Source organism: Heptranchias perlo, chromosome 16 (genome assembly GCF_035084215.1).
Source record: "Heptranchias perlo isolate sHepPer1 chromosome 16, sHepPer1.hap1, whole genome shotgun sequence".
Taxonomy (NCBI): Eukaryota; Metazoa; Chordata; class Chondrichthyes; order Hexanchiformes; family Hexanchidae; genus Heptranchias; species Heptranchias perlo.
The window spans coordinates 21,186,082-21,202,537 of record NC_090340.1 but is presented as its reverse complement, the minus strand read 5'-3'; the positions used below and the strand labels follow the sequence as shown (position 1 = coordinate 21,202,537).

At 44.8% G+C, this 16,456-nt stretch overlaps 1 long non-coding RNA gene across 1 annotated transcript; it reads right to left on the bottom strand.

Annotated features, from left to right (window-relative positions):
- Nucleotides 1–414: 414 nt before the first annotated feature.
- Nucleotides 415–2,202, bottom strand: LOC137333567 (uncharacterized). The gene is made up of 3 exons (XR_010965929.1): nucleotides 1,891–2,202; nucleotides 1,607–1,684; nucleotides 415–696 (listed from the first exon to the last, which is right to left on the bottom strand). It is a non-coding gene; the product is annotated as an uncharacterized lncRNA (long non-coding RNA).
- Nucleotides 2,203–16,456: the final 14,254 nt, after the last annotated feature.

Sequence of the window (16,456 nt, the reverse complement as noted above, 5' to 3'; positions counted from 1 at the left end):
ATGTCATTAATATCTGATTGAGTTATATCACTTTTGTGCTTTAGAATTTGAATTTATTGCCCCAGCTCTGTGGGGCTCCCTCTTTGATATTAAAGAGCAGCTCTCCTGAGTCATCAAATAGAAACAAGACCCCCTATTCTCCCACCTCCCAACATGTGCTGGTTTGAGGTTGAAGCTGTAAGAACCATCCTCGCCCATGAATCCTAATACTGAAACAAGGAAACCATTCAATCATTCACTCCATCATTCCCCACACAACACCATGACCACATGGTTTAACCTTTTCCATGAGACTGCACCAGATGGCAATGTGGCCGTAAAGTATCATTTTATGCAATGTGGCCTGTTTAGACTCTAACTCTTTTCCTACACATTGTGTTGTCATTAGGAATATCACATACTTCACAAAAAGAATGGCACTTGAAATAGTTTTTTTATTTATTGATACCAAACATAATACTTTTAAAAACAATTAATTCATTTTTCATTAGTTTATAAAAACATACATAGTGATCAGGACATATATCCTGAGGACATGCAGCTTGTTTAATACAGCACATACAGAGAATACTTTACATATTGTGCCTGAAGGGCCAGTTGTTCAGGAGCAGCAGCTACATTTGTCGGAGGTTTTCCCTTTGCACACACAGCTATTGGCGCAGTTAGTGCATCCGGCAGGACAGCAAGAGCAGCAACCTGAGAGAGGAGAGGGAAAAGGCAGAAATCAGTAACAATGAATCATTCACTGAAACACCCCAGACCCTCCCATTACAGCACTGAGCTCCTCCCTAATAAACTAATCTGTGTTACATCTCCAAATAACCCATCTGAAAATGCCCCACCTCAGAAGCCCTACCTGTCAGTCTGTCAGCTGCTGTATTTGTGGTAAGATTTGGGACCTTGTGATATCAGCAGTTTGTCCCACCCACTTTCAGTGATCAACTCTTCAGGGTAGAACTTGCAACCCACGAGTTTCACATGTACCCCATTCCTGTGAGCTCTATTAAGACGCTGTTGGTCCTATGTTCAGTATGCGCCCTCCCTTTCTCCGCTGTGAAGCACCTTGAGATATATTTCTACATTAATAGGTGCTGTATAAATGCAAGCTGCAGTTCCTGCTGTAAATCCTGGGTAAAAATAGCACCGACAGCAATGTAGCAGCAGCAGGGTAAGCGCTGGTAGGTGAAGAGGTTCTGTCCTTATCCAATAAGGGTTTAATCAGAAGCGAAACCGTGACTTTAAGGATTAATTCGTTCAGTGGGGGGAAATATGGGGCACCTCAGTTCCTGCACTGTCCACTGGAACAGCCTGAAGATCGGACAAATAACCCATCCGGGCTCACTGGGGCTCCATCAGTCCAGTGGGCATTTCTTATGTTAGGATTAGAGTTATAGTTAGAACTTCAGTTTGGGTTAGAGTTACAGTTAGGGTTGGGGTAGAGTCAGAGTTGGGGTTAAATTAAGTCCCGACACTGCAGCCAAACTGATTTGAATGAAAACTCGGACACCTTGTAATTTTCCATTCTGTTCCAGTCTGAGTCCTGCCCAGAACCATCAGTCACATAAATACAATGTGAGGGGTTTTAAACAGTCCCACAGTTACTCACTTTTCTGGCAGCGTCCAGCTTTGCTGGTGGGACATCGGCAGTCGGAGCACCTGCAGGTGTTTTCACAGGAGCAGGATCCTGAAAACAGGGAAAACAAACAAATATAAAGACACAGAGTTGGGATTTAAACCCTGAGAAATCCCCACCGTGTGGAGGAGCCCCGGCTCTTTGTCACCCTCTGATCTCCAGTTAATTTAATAAACAGCCTCCCCTCCAATCCTGCTCCACCTCAGTGACACTGAGCGGGGACACTGAGCTGAAAGGACTGACTAGTCTCCACTCACCATCCAGGCAGACACAGGCCTTAGAGTCAGACATTTCACTAACTTCCTCTTCAGTTTGGAGCCGTCACCGAATCAGCGTTTCTCGATCTTGTGCCGTTTGCTGCATCGGAGCCGAATTTTATGGGTTGTGATCGGCGGGGAATCGGGTGCAAAACCGGGGAAGGGGCGGGTCGGTCCGGGCAGAATGCACACGGAGCACCGAAGTGAATCAGCGGCTGAAGGTTGAAATTGCACCCGTCTCCTTCACTCTGAACACGAACCCAAAATATTCCTCAATAACAGCAATTTCCCAACATTTCCTGTGCGATCACCGTGAGTCTGAGCGTCTGCAGCACGTTTCACACCCACGGTCTGGGGGGTCCAGGACTGCATCTTCTGTTTTAGGTTTTATTTACCGTTTGACTCTGGATATCTTTTAGTTCCTGTGTTTAAGATTGCTCTCCCAGGTCAGCCCCAGCTCCCTGTGTCCCAGAGAATTTTTCCAGATGCCTTGATATCAACAACAAGAGTTTGCATTGATATAACGTTTTCAACGTAGAAAAATATTCCCGAGGTTAATAAAAGAATGAGCCCCCAGAGAAGGAAGGAGATATTAGGAGGGCTAACCAAAAGCAAAAATGTAGTCAAAAGTAGGTTTTCTGGAGGGACTTAAAGGAAAGTGTGGTGGAGGGTTTTAGGGAGGTAATTGTCGAGCGTGGGCCATAGATGGCTGAAGGCCGCCAATCGATGAGAAAAGGGACGGGAGATGCACAAGAATCAGAGTCAGAGGATCGGAGAGTTTTTTGGAGGGGATAGGGGGTGTATTAGGACTCGAGGAGATTGTAGCGATATGGAAAGGTGAGGCCATAAAGTGATTTAAACATGAGGATTTTAAATTTGAAGCACTGGGGACCGTGAGCCAATGCAAGTCAGCAAGTGATGAGGACCAGGACCTGGGGCAGGATAGGATACAGGCAGCAGAGTTTTGGAAGAGTTGACATTTACAAAGGATGAAGAATGGGAGACCAGCTGTTAGAGCATTGGAATTGTAGAGTCTCAAGGTGACAAATGCATGGATGAGGGTTTCAGCAATGGATTGGATGAGGTAGAGTAGGAAGCAGGTGATGTTACGGAGGTGGAAGTAGTAAGCAGTGTTTGTAATGACAAGGCTGTGGGGTGGAAAGCTGAGCTTGGGGTCGAATAGTGCATGAGGTTGGGAACAGTCCAGTTCAGCCTGAAACAGTGGGCACAGAAGGGATGGTATTGGAATTGGTGGCAAGAGTACAGGATTTGTGGTGGGGCCAAAGACTTGGATTTGGTCTTCCCAGTGCTTACCTGGAGGAAACTGTGTCGCATCTGAGACTGGATTTTGGACAAGCAGTCTGACAACAAAGGGGCTGTGGAGCGGTTGAGACTGGTGGTAGAGAGATGGAGCTGGGTATCATCAGTATACATGTGGAAACTGACCCCATCTGGTTGATGTCAGCAAGGAGCAGCACGTAGATGAAGAAAGGGGAGTGTGTCAAGGATAGATCCTTGTTGAACTCCAGAAGTAATGGTGCAGGGGTGGGAGGGGAAGCCAGTGCTAAAAATGCTCTGGTACAATCAGATAGGTCAGAGTGGAACGAAGTGAGAGAAAATCCCACTGAGCAAGGCAGTGAAAGAGAGATGTTGGATGAGGAGGTGTGCTTGACCATGTTAAAGGCTGCAGAGGTTGAGGAGGATGAGGAGGGCTAATGGACTATCATTACAGTCATTTGTGACTTTGGTTAGAGCTGTTTCAGTGCTAAAACTGGATTGGAAAGATCCAAACTGGGAATTGTGGAAAAGATGGACATCAATTTGGGAGGTGACAATTCATTCAAGGAATTTGGAGAGGTTAGCGAGGTTGGAGATGGGCACCAGTTTGCAAGGACAGAGAAGTCCAAAGTAGAGATGGTACTGAAAGTGAAATTTGGTGGTGAAGGAAGAGGTGTGGTTCACCATGTTAAAGGCTGTTGCTGTCAGAAGTAACCTTAAAAGTGCATAACTGAGGCTAAACATAAGAATCAAACATTCTTTCAGTACCACAGCTGTAGGAGGGCAGTCAGAGAAGAGGCAAAAATGATAAGAGATGCAACAGATGAGGAAGATGGTAGTGGTTGTTGGAGGCCAATCATCTCACCCCAGACATTGCTGCAGGAGTTCCTCAGGGCAGTGTGCTAGGCCCAACCATCTTCAGCTGCTTCATCAATGACCTTCCCTCCATCATAAGGTCAGAAATGGGGATGTTGGCTGATGATGCAGTGTATTCAGCTTCATTCGCAACCCCTCAAATAATGAAGCAGTCCGAGCCCGCATGCAGCAAGACCTGGACAACATCTAGGCTTGGGCTGATAAGTGGCAAGTAACATTCGCAGCACATAAATGCCAGGCAATGACCATCTCCAACAAGATAGAGTCTAACCACCTCCCCATGACATTCAACGGCATTACCATCGCCGAAATATGCACCATCAACTTCCTGGGGGTCACCATTGACCAAAAACTTAACTGGACCAGCCATATAAATACCGTGGCTACAAGAGCAGGTCAGAGGCTGGGTATTCTGTGGCGAGTGACTCATTTCCTGACTCCTGAAAGCCTTTCCACCATCTACAAGGCACAAGTCAAGAATGTGATGGAATACTCTCCACTTGCCTGGATAAGTGCAACTCCATCAACACTCAAGAAGCTTGACACCATCCAGGACAAAGCAGCCCGCATGATTGGCACCCCATCCACCACCTTAAACATTCACTCCCTCCACCACTGGTGTACCATGGCTGCAGTGAGCACCATCCACAGGATGCACTGCAGCAACTCGTCAAGGCTTCTTCGACAGCACCTCCCACACCGCGACCTCTACCACCTAGAAGGACAAGGGCAGCAGGCACATGGGAATACCACCATCTGCACATTCCCTTCCAAGTCACACACCATCCCGACTTGGAAATATACCACCGTTCCTTCATCATCATTGGGTCAAAATCCTGGAACTACCTACCTAACAGCACTGTGGGAGAACCTTCACCACACGGACTGCAGCGGTTCAAGATGGCGGCTCACCACCACTTTCTCAAGGGCAAGTAGGGATGGGCAATAAATGCTGGCTTTGCCAGCAATGCTCACATCCTATGAATAAATTTTTAGAAAGGGTTCCAAACTGAAGTTGAGTATCAAACAGTAAATCATAACAAAAACATGAAATACTTTGGAAGAGTAGTCACTGTTGTAATGCAGGGTAACAACACTGTCAATTTGCACCCTGCAAGGTCCTATAAATAGTTAAATGACCAAGTAATCTGATTTTACATAAAATAGACAGCACAGAAACAGGCCATTCAGCCCAACTGGTCTATGCCTGTGTTTATGCTCGACATGGGCCTCCACTCTCCCTACTTCATCTAGCCCTATCAGCATATCCTTCTATTCCTTTCTCCCACATATACATATCTAGCTTCCTCTTAAATGCATCCATGCCATTCGCCTCAACTACTCCACGTGGTAGCAAGTTCCATATTTTAACCACTGTCTGGGTCAACAAGTTTCTCCTGAATTCCCTATTAGATTTATTAGTGACTATCTTATACTTGTGTCCCCTAATTTTGGACTTCTCCATAAGGAACAATAGAGGAGCTATTACGCTACTGGGTGTATACCAGAGGCCACCAAATAGTGGGAATGAGATAGAGGAGGAAATTTGCAGGCAAATTACAGAAAGATGCAAGAACTATAGAGTAGTGATAATGGGGGACTTAAATTATCCTAATGTAGACTACACAGGACAGTAAAAGGGCAAAGGGGAGAGGAATTCCTGAAATGTGTACAACAGAACTTTCTGGAACAGTGTGTTTCCAGCCCAACGAGGAAGCAAACAGTGCTGGATCTAGTTCTGGGGAATATATGGGGCAGGTGGAGCATGTTTAAGTAGGGGAGCATTTCGGGAAGAGTGTTCATAATATCATTAGGTTTAGAATAGTTATGGAAAAGGACAAGGAAAAATCAAGCATCAAAATTCTTAACCAGAGGAGGGCTAATTTCAGTGAAATAAAAGGGATCTTGCCCAGGTGGTTTGGAATCAAAAATTGGCAGGCAAAACAGTAATTGAACAATGAGAGGCCTTCAAGGAGTTGGTTTGGGTACAGAGTAGAGACATTCCTACGGGGGAAGGAAGGGCATCCAAAGCTAGAGCTCCCTGGATGACTAAAGATATAGAGATTAAAATGAAACAGAAAAAGGAGGCTTATGACAAATGTAAAGTTCATAATACAGTATAGAACCAAGTTAAATACAGAAAGTACAGAGGAGATTTAAAAAAGGGAATAAGAGGGGCAAAGAGAGAGTATGAGAATAGATTAGTGGCTAAAATAAAAAGGACCCCTAAAGTCTTTTTATAAATATATAATTAGCAAAAGGGAAGTCAAAGGAAGAGTGGGACCGATTAGGGACAAAAAGATCTTCTTGTGGGGGCAGAGGGCATGGCGCGAGGTACTAAATGAATACTTTGCATCCGTCTTCAGTAGAGAAGAGGATGCTGCCATTGTAACAGTAAAGGGGGAGGTAGTAGCGATATTGGATAGGATAAAAATAGATAAAGAGGAGATAGATTAAACAATTTATAGATTAAACAATTGACAGTAATCAAAGTAGAAAGGTCACCCAGTCCAGATGGGATGCATCCTAGGTTACTGGGGGAAGTAAGGATGGTAATTGGGGAGTCTCTGGCCACAATCTTCCAATCCTCCTTAGATATGGGGATGGTGCCGGAGGACTGGAGGATTGCAAATGTTACACCCTTGTTCAAAAAATGGAAAAGGGATAAACCCGGCAATTACAGGCCAGTCAGCCTAACGTCGGTAGTGGTGAAACATTTAGAGACAATAATCCAGGACAAAATTAATTGGCACTTGGAAAAGTATGGGCTAATAAATGAAAGTCAGCATGGATTTGTTAAAGGAAAATCATGTTTTACTAACTTGATTGAGTTCTTTGATGAAGTAACAGAGAGGGTTGATGAGGATAGTGCGGTTGATGTTGTGTACATGAACTTTCCAAAGGCATTTGATAAAGTGCCACATAATAGACTTGTCAGCAAAATTGAAGCCTATGGGATTAAAGGGACAGTGGCAGCATGGATACAAAATTGGCTAAGGGACAGAAAGCAGAGAGTAGTGGTTAATGGTTATTTTTCCTACTGGAGGGAAGTATACAGTGGTGTTACCCTGGGGTCAGTATTAGGACCACTGCTCTTTTTGATATATATTAATGACCCGGACTTGGGTATAGAGGGTGTAATTTCAAAGTTTGCAGATGACATGAAACTCGGAAATGTAGTAAACAATGTGGAAGATAGTAACAAACTTCAGGAGGACATAGACAGACTAGTGAAATGGGCAGACACACAGCAGATGAAATTTAATAGAGAGAAGTGCGAAGTGATACATTTTGGTAGGAAGAATGAGGGGAACAATATAAACTAAATGGTACAATTTTAAAGGGGGTGCAGGAACAGAAAGGCCTGGGGGTGCACACAGACAAATCTTTGAAGGTGGCAGGACAAGTTAAGAAGGCTGTTAAAAAAGCATATGGGATCCTGGGCTTTATTAATAGAAGCATAGAGTATAAAAGCAAGTTATGCTAAACCTTTATAAAATACTGGTTAGGCCTCAGCAGGACTATTGTGTTCAATCCTGGGCACCACACTTTAGGAAGGATGTCAAGGCCTCAGAGAGGGTGCAGAAGAGATTGATGAGACTGGTATCAGAGACTTCAATTATGTGGAGAGACTGGAGAAGCTGGGGTTGTTCTTCTTAGAACAGAGAAGGTTAAGGGGAAATTTGATCGAGGTGTTCAAAATCATGAATGGTTTTGACAAAGTAAATAAGGAGAAACTGTTTCCAGTGGCAGAAGGGTCGATAACCAGAGGACACAGATTTAAGGTGATCGGCAAAAGAGCCAAAGGAGAGATGAGGAAACATTTTTTTTATGAGCGAGTTGTAATGATCTGGAGTGCACCGCCTGAAAGAATAGTGGAAGCAGATTCAATAGTAATTTTCAAAAGGGAACTAGATAAACACTTGAAGGGAAAAAATTTACAGGACTATGGAGAAAGCAGGGGAATGGGACTAATTGCCAGCTCTTTCAAAGAGTCGGCATAGGCACGATGAGCTGAATGGCCTCCTCCTGTGATGTACCTACTATGATATTAAGATCTTCTCTTTGTCTATCCTATCAAATCCTTCATAATTTTAACGATCTCTATTAGATCAACCCTCAGCCTTCTCTTTTCTAGACAAAAGAGCCCCAGCCTGTTCTGTCTTGCCTGATAGATATAACCTCTCAGTTCTGGTATCATGTAAATCAATTTTGCACCTTCTCTAGTGCATCTATATCCTTATTTAATATGGAGACCAGAACCATGCACAGTACTCTAAGTGTGGTCTAACCAAGGTTCTGCACAAGTTTAACATAACTTCTCTGCTTTTCCATTCTATTCCTCTAAAAATGAACCAGGTACTTTGCATTTTTATGACCTTGTTAACCTTTTATTTTGAATGATTTGTCAATATATACCCCAAAATCCGTTTGCTCCTCCACCCATTTAGATTCTTATTTCCCATGGAGTATGTGGTCTCCTTATTCCTCCTACTAAAATGTGTCACCTCACACTTACCTATATTGAAATTCATTCGCCATTAGTGATGTTGGTTGCAGGATTGGTGTTGGTCAGGATGTTGGGAAACTCGAAAGTACCATTTTGGAAAGTTCAATAATTTCCAAGAGTAGGAATCATGCCGGTTTCTCTCTCTCTTTCCCTAACCCAATAAATGTGGTCTCTCAGGCTTATTAGCTGAACGACCGGTGGAGAAAACGAGAAGACCCAGGCACGGAGAGACGAGAGGCAACCGTGTGCAACAGTGAACATTAAACCAACTCAGCGCTAATTAAACTTTAACTAAGCTGAATTGGTGAGAATGAACGGGCACCTGTGCTCGTGTTTGCAGCGTTGAAGCCTGGTGCTAGGGATTGATGGGAGCCGACTCAGAGAAGCAGAGACTCTTTCAAGGGGAGCCAAGATCTGAGATTTGTTATTATAGATCGCCATCAGGGTACTTTCTGATTCTAAATATTTACAGAGTTGCTAAAAACAAACTCCAGTGTAGTTCAATCTTTAAATAACCAGGAAGGTGCACACGGTCCAAAGGTCACCTGAACTCCTCGCTCTGTGAACAGGCTCCTCACACTGACCGGGGGACTGGTCAATTCTCACCTCTCCAAACACGGTGGGTGTGAAACGGGCTGCAGATGAAAACACTTTATGAATGAAAACTCTCGTTGCAGATATTAAGGCAAGTGGGAAAACTCTCTGGGACATAGTGAGCTGGGGCTGACCTGGGAGAGCAATCTGAAACACAGGAACTAAAAGATATCTAGTGAAAACGGTAAATAAAACCTAAATCAGAAGATGCAGTCCTGGACCCCCCAGACCGTGGGTGTGAAACGTGCTGCAGACGCTCAGACTCACGGTGATCGCACAGTAAATGTTGTGAAATTGCTGTTATAAACAAATATTTTGGGGTCGTGTTCAAAGTGAAGGAGACGGGTGCAATTCCAACCAACAACCGCTGATTCACTTCGGTGCTCCGTGTGCATTCTGCCCGGACCGACCCGCCCCTTCCCCGGTTTTGCACCCGATTCCCCGCCGATCACAACCCATAAAATTCGGCTCCGATGCAGCAAACGGCACAAGATCGAGAAACGCTGATTCGGTGACGGCTCCAAACTGAAGAGGAAGTTAGTGAAATGTCTGACTCTAAGGCCTGTGTCTGCCTGGATGGTGAGTGGAGACTAGTCAGTCCTTTCAGCTCAGTGTCCCCGCTCAGTGTCACTGAGGCGGAGCAGGATTGGAGGGGAGGCTGTTTATTAAATTAACTGGAGATCAGAGGGTGACAAAGAGCCGGGGCTCCTCCACACGGTGGGGATTTCTCAGGGTTTAAATCCCAACTCAGTGTCTTTATATTTGTTTGTTTTCCCTGTTTTCAGGATCCTGCTCCTGTGAAAACACCTGCAGGTGCTCCGACTGCCGATGTCCCACCAGCAAAGCTGGACGCTGCCAGAAAAGTGAGTAACTGTGGGACTGTTTAAAACTCCTCACATTGTATTGATGTGACTGATGGTTCTGGGCAGAACTCAGACTGGAACAGAATGGAAAATTACAAAGTTCCCGAGTTTTCATTCAAATCAATTTGTCTCTTGAATTTGACAGAACCTCTTCACCTACCAGCGGTTAACCCGTTGCTGCTACATTCCTGACGATGCAATTTTTACCCAGGATTTATAGCAGCCACCGCAACTTGCATTTATACAGGACCCTTTAATGTAGAAAAATACCTCAGGGTGTTTCACAAAGGAGAAAGGGGGCGGGGGCCGCATCCCAAGTAGGGGAACATTAGTGTTCAATAGAGCTTACAGGAATGGAGTACCAGCCCCTTAACGGTCCACATGTGAGACAAGCTGGTGGGAAGTTCTTCCCTGAAGAGTTGATCACTGAACAGTGGGTGGGACAGACTGCTGATATTACAAGATCCCAAATCTTACCACAAATACAGCAGCTGACAGACTGACAGGTAGGGCTTCTGAAATGGGGCATTTGGAGATATGACACAGATTAGTTTATTAGGGAGGAGCTCAGTGCTGTAATGGTAGGATATGGGCGTGTTTCAGTGAATGATTCATCGTTACTGATTTCTGCCTTTTCCCCCTCCTCTCTCAGGTTGCTGCTCTTGCTGTCCTGCCGGATGCACTAACTGCGCCAATGGCTGTGTGTGCAAAGGGAAAACCTCTGACAAATGTAGCTGCTGCTCCTGAACAACTGGCCCTTCAGGCACAATATATAAAGTATTGTCCATATTTACTATATTAAATAAGTTGCTTGTCCTCTATGTATATAATGATGAGATGTGTGTTTATATAAACTAATGAAAAGTGAATGAATTGTTTTTGAATGTATCATTTTTGGTATCATTAAATAAAAAACTTTTTCAAGGCCTATGATAAGTGCCATTCTCTTTGTTAAATAAGTGACATTCCTAAAGACAACACAATGTGTAGGGAAATATTTATAGCCTAAACATACCACATTGCATAAAATTATGCTTTAAGGCTACATTGCCATCTGGTGTAGCCTTGTGGAAGAGGTTAAACCATGTGGTGAAGGAGCAGTGTGGGGAATGATTGAGTGAATGATTCAATGGTATCCTTGCTTCAGTATTAGGACTTGTGGGTGAGGACAGTTTATACAGTTTCAACCTCAAACCAGCAAAAGATGGGAGGTGACCCAATCGGGTCCTTGTTTCAATTTTGTGATTCAGGGGAGCTGGGGACATAGCCTAACATTTACAGCCAGGACATGCAGAAGTGAAGTTAGGAAATGCTTCTACATTCAAAGGGTGGGAGAAGTTTGGAATGCTCTTCTGCAAGTGGCAGTTGATGCTAGCTCAATTATGAATTCTAAATCTGAGACTGATAGATTTCTGTAAACTAAAGGTATTAAGGGTTATGGGGCTAAGGCGGGTATATGGAGTTAGGTCACAGGTCCACCATGATCTCATTGAATGGCGGAACAGGCTCGAGGGGCTAAATGCCACTGCTACTTGCTGCCTCCTGATATGCGCCACCTTCTCCTGCAAGAAAGTGGGACGTGTGTCTAGGTGATGTGCCTGACATGGTTGAATAGCTGCCAATCTGTGTGGCCTGTGAGTTGTGGGTCGGCGGCTTGAAACAGTGGTAATGTGTAAGGGTGAGAGGAAGCATCTGATTGGAAGAGTTGAGTATTGATGGAAAGAGTTTGTTGGTGGGGGGGTGGAGCAGTGGATGCGGCTAGTAGTGTAGTTGGTAGGAGTCACCACTTGACATTTGACCTCACTCACCTTGACCACTCATGTCAAAGTATTGAACTTCTTCCTGCACTGCATCCATGTTCATGATGCTGTGACCCTGGCATTGACTTTGTCCCCCGCTGCCTCCCACTGCCTTTTGGGTATATGTCTGGAGGGGCTCTTGACCGCCCCACCCTCCCACTCCTGAGGATATAGGATGTCCCTCCTTCTGTCCACCTCTTGCACTAAGGCCTCTAGTTCATCAGCAGAGAACCTTGGTGCACGCACTCTCACAGGCCTAGTACAAACTCAGATGACAGATTGGTGAGGTGTGGCGTGCAGATTGGAGGATATGGGATTTAGTGCTGCGCAACTTTTATTCAATATTTTAACATAACTCATCAGTTTGTAAATGTAGGGACAGGACCTGCATCTGTATTTTTTGTGTGTGATGTCTGATCTCCGTTCAGACTCCGTGCAGACAGCAGACTGTTATTTTCAGCAAATAACAGGTACCAGCTACCTTTGAGAGATTTCTAATAGACGGCCTGCCTTTAAGAGATTGAGCTCCGCCTGCTGGTGGAAAGTGCAAATTGCATGGAATCCTAGTTCAACACTGATTTCCAACACAGGCCTGACAAAAGTCTCCCCCTGCCTGCGCAAGGGCCATCGGGAGTGGGGTACTAGCGCATCATGCTAGCCCCGCCCGAAAACAGCCCATATCCAACTTTTCCCCCATATGATTCTGAGGGGGCTTGTCAGGATAGATGTTGAGAGGTTGTTTCTCCTGGCTAGAGAGTCCAGAACTAGGGAGCATAGTCTCAGGATGAGGGGTCAGCTATTTAAGACTGAGATGAAGAGGAATTTCTTCACTCAGAGGGTTGTGAATCCTTGGAATTCTCTACCCCAGAGGGTTGTGGATGCTGAGTCGTTGAGTATATTCAAGGCTGAGATAGATAGATGTTTGGAATCTAGGGGAATCAAGGGATATGGGGATCGGGCGGGAAAGTGGAGTTGAGGGCGAAGATCAGCCATGATCTTATTGAATGGCGGAGCAGGCTCGAGGGGCCATATGGCCTACTCCTACATCTATTTCTTATGTCTTATCTTAAATGAAGATAATGACCACAGATGACAATGGGCTATGGATATCCCCAGAGGTGAAGCTGAGAATCCCAGAGGAAGAAATAACTTCTATTGCACCAAGTACTGATCTACTAGAAAGCCAAAGTTGTAAGCCTACATGCATATCACAGAGGGATAGCCTTAATATTCATAGCTCGATATTTACCAGTGATGTTTTGAATATAAACTGTAAATGTAACCTTTCTAAGCCATGCTATAACCTTAGACTTTGAACATAACTTTGCTACGCTGTAAACAAGAGAACCCAGCTAGTGCTAATATATTATGATTCACTTAATTCACAATTGTGCCTATAATTATTTAGTCACTTTCATCAACCCACCCTTGACCCCTCTGTCCTTGCAAACTACCGCCCTATCTCCAACCTCCCTTTCCTCTCCGAAATCCTTGAACGTGTTGTCGCCTCCCAAATCCCTGTCCATCTTTCCCGCAACTCCATGTTTGAATCCCTCCAATCAGGTTTTCATCCCTGCCACAGTACTGAAACGGTCCTTATCAAAGTCACAAATGACATCCTATGTGACTGTGACTTGGTAAACTATCCCTCCTCATCCTTCTCGACCTGTCTGCAGCCTTTGACATGGTTGACCACACCATCCTCCTCCAACGCCTCTCCTCTGTCGTCCAGCTGGGTGGGACTGCACTCACCTGGTTCCATTCTTATCTATCCAGCCATAGACAGAGAATCACCTGCAATGGCTTCTCTTCCCCTTTCCCACACCATTACCTCTGGAGTCCCCAAAGGATCTATTTTTTCTCCCTCCTAGTTCTCATTTACATGCTGCCCCTCAGCGACATCATCCGAAAACACATCAGGTTCCACATGTACGCTGACAATACCCAGCTCTACCTCAACACCACCTCCCTCGACCCCCCTCCATTGTCTCCGATTTGGCACACTGCTTGTCCGACATCCAGTACTGGATGAGCAAAAATGTCCTCCAACTAAATATTGGGAAGACCGAAGCCAATGTCTTCAGTCCCCGCCATAAAATCCGTTCCCTAGGCACCAACTCCATCCCTCTCCCTGGCCACTGTCTGAGCTGAACCAGACTGTTCACAACCTTAGCATCCTATTTGACCCTGAGATGAGCTTCTGACCATATATCCACTCTATCACCAAGACCACCTACTTCCACCTCCGTAACATCGCCCGTCTCCACCCCTGCTGCTGGAACCCTCATCCATGCCTTTGTTACCATGACTTGATTATTCCAATGCTCTCCTGGCTGGACTCCCATATTCCACCCCCCATGAACTTGAGCTCATCCAACTGCTGATTTGGTGCCGGCTCTAAGCTGAAGAAGACATTAGTGAAATGTCTGACTCTAAGGCCTGTGTCTGCCTGGATGGTGAGTGGAGACTAGCCAGTCCTTTCAGCTCAGTGTCCCCGCTCAGTGTCACTGAGGCGGATCAGGATTGTAAGAGAGGATGTTTATTAAATTAACCAGGGAACAGAAAGTAGGGATTTCTCAGGGTTTTAATGCCAACTCAACGTCTTTAGCTTTGTTGGTTTCCTCTGTTTTCAGGATCCTGCTCCTGTGAAAACACCTGCTGGTGGTCCGACTGCTAATGTCCCACCAGCAAAACAGAATGGAAAAGTATAAGTTCCTGGGGCTTTCATTAGAATCAGTTTGGCTCCAGTATCAGGACCAAATTTAACCCTAATCCTAATGTTAGCTCTAACCCTAAATCGAATCCAAAACCTAATCCAACCCTAACCCGAAGCTTAATCCTAAACCTAATCCTAGTTCTAACCCGCAGGACTCTGACCCTAATCTGACATGCTAACCTTAAATTACCCGCATCCCCAAACAAACCCCAATGCTAATCCTAATCCTGACCCCCAACCCTGAACCACATTTACCCTATTTCAATGATTCAGGATAGGCCCCAACCCCAACTCCTGATGCTTAAATCAACCCACATTCAAATAAACGCGTCCGCTGAGCAAACAACCCTAATATGGGGAGCCATCATTTGATAGGGAATGGTTACTGACCAGATGGAGCCCAGCGATTCCCGATGGGCTATTGCTCCGATCTTCAGGCTGCTGCAATGGGCAGTACAGTAACTGTGATGCCCCGTATTGTCTGTTATTGAACTAAATTAACTCCGAAAGTCGCTGTTTCACTTCTGAGTGAACCCTTATCAAGTAAGGACGGAACCTCTTCACCTACCAGCAATTAACCCGCTGCTGCTAAATTCCTGTTGGTGCTATTTTTACCCAGGATTTACAGTAGCAACCGTAGCTTGTATTTATACAGTACCTATAATGTAGAAAAACATCTCAAGCTGTTTCACAGAGGAGAAAGGGAGGGCACATCCTGATCAGGGGAACAGCAGCGTTTAATAGAGCTCACAGGAATGGAGTACCAGCCCCTTAACGGTCCACATGTGAAACAAGCTGGTGGGAAGTTTTACTCTGAAGAGTTGATCACTGAACAGTGGGTGGGACAGACTGATGATATTACAAGGTCCCAAATCTTACCACAAATACAGCAGCAGACAAGGGCTTCTGAGGTGGGGCAATTTCAGATGGGTTATTTGGAAATATGACACAGATTAGTTTATTAGGGAGGAGCTCAGTGCTGTGATGGGAGGGTCTGGGGTTTTTTTCAGTGAATGATTCATTGTTACTGATTTCTGCCTTTTCCCTCTCCTCTCTCAGGTTGCTGCTCTTGCTGTCCTGCCGGATGCACTAACTGCGTCAATGGCTGTGTGTGCAAAGGGATAACCTCTGACAAATGCAGCTGCTGCTCCTGAACAACTGGCCCTTCAGGCACAATATATAAAGTATTGTCCACATTTACTGTATTACACAAGCCGCTTGTCCTCAATATGTATGTCCTGATGAGATGTGTGTTGATATAAAGAAATGAAAAGTGAATTAATTGTTTTTGAAAGTATCATTTTTGGTATCATTAAATAAAAAAAACTGTTTCAAGGCCTATGATAAGTGCCATTCTCTTTGTTAAATAAGTGATATTCCTAAAGCCAACACAATGTGTAGGGTAATAGTTATAGCCTAAAGACCACATTGCATAAAATGATACTTTAAGGCCACTTTGCCATCTGGTGCAGTCTTATGGAAGAGAATTAACCTTGTGGTGATAGACCGGTGTGGGGAATGATGGAGTGAATGATTCAATGGTATCCTTGCTTCAGTATTAGGACTCATGTGGGCGAGGAGGGTTCTTACAGCTTCAACCTCAAATCAGCAATTTGTGATTTAGGGGAGCTGCCCTGTCACCATCAAAGATGGAGCCCCACAGAGCAGGGGCAATAATTGCAAATTTTGAGGTATATTGAAGCACAAAAGTGATATAACTCAGTCAGATATTGATGACATGCGCAGGCCTCGTTTGAACTACTGCTAAGTCTAGAGTAGCCTACCCAACCCCTTTCTCTGTGGATCACTTCACTGTGGACATGGTGTCCTGTGGGCCGTATATTAACTATTACAACAGCAAACACTAAAATTATACTGACGCTGTCACTGAACAGCCTGTTAAATTTTTACAATCAGCAGTCATTACTCT